This window comes from Vulpes vulpes, chromosome 12 (assembly GCF_048418805.1).
Source record: "Vulpes vulpes isolate BD-2025 chromosome 12, VulVul3, whole genome shotgun sequence".
Taxonomy (NCBI): Eukaryota; Metazoa; Chordata; class Mammalia; order Carnivora; family Canidae; genus Vulpes; species Vulpes vulpes.
This window is the reverse complement of record NC_132791.1, coordinates 30,351,637-30,352,701: the sequence shown is the minus strand read 5'-3', so window position 1 is coordinate 30,352,701 and position 1,065 is coordinate 30,351,637.

The following is a 1,065-nucleotide window of genomic DNA, read 5'->3' as shown; positions in this document are numbered from 1 at the left end:
TACACCATGATCCGTGCACAACTTAGAGCAAGGAGCCCACTGAAGGTAAGATCCTCCCCTCCTCCCCAAACCACTAGAGACTGGAACATATGGGCTTTATCTTCCTTGATGATAACATTTCAAAGAGAAGTTTCCCAGGTCCTTGAGAAAGGCATTCCTGTTTGTAAAATTTGCAAGAAGCTTAAAAACAAAAACAAAAACAAAACAAAACAAACAAAAAACAAAACAAAACACTTCACATCTCACAGGGGTAGAGAAAGAATTCACCATTACAAGCCCTCTAAAGTAAATCCTCTGAGAAAAAGGAGATCAGGGTCTTGAGCCTAGAAGAAATCTTTTGGGCCCATCTGAGGGATGTGTTAAAGTCATCTTGGTCAACTGGTAACAGCTCTCTAAGTTTCTGGTATAGCAGATGATAAAAATTTTAGATATGGAAGCAATGAGTGATCAAAGCCAATAGCAGATTCATGATCTCTGTTAGTGGTCCTTCCAAGAGAAGTAATCTCGGGAATTTGATAAAGTAAGACCTAATAAGATCCCAGTATTAGGAATATGGAGTTACTCAATTTATTTTTTAGAAGCAAGGAAAATGAGAGCACCTGGGTGGTTCAGTCAGGTTAGCATCTGCCTTCTGCTCAGGTCATGATCCTGGTGTCTTGGGATGGAGGCCCACACTGGGCTCCCTCCTCAGTGGGGAGTCTGCTTTTCCCTCTCCCTCTGTCCCCTGCCCCTGCCCCAGGTCGTGCTCACCCCCTCTCTCTCACTCTATCTCAAATATATAAAATCTTAAAAAAAAAATCAAGGGAAATGTTAGCATTTGACAAGATAATATTTAGGCTTTCTTTGCTACAAGAAACTTTCAGACTCTATACTGAGGCCAATTGTTTAAAATGTCTACATCAAGGGCCTTATACAATGGAAACAAAGTTCTGAAAGATGACCCCGAGGCATGATAAATTCTGCAGTGATCAAGGAAAAAATACAGTTGTTTTCTAGACGTGCTACTTACTATTTCAGAAAATTGTATGAATCACATTTTAGGAGTATTTCTAAGAATGGAGGCAT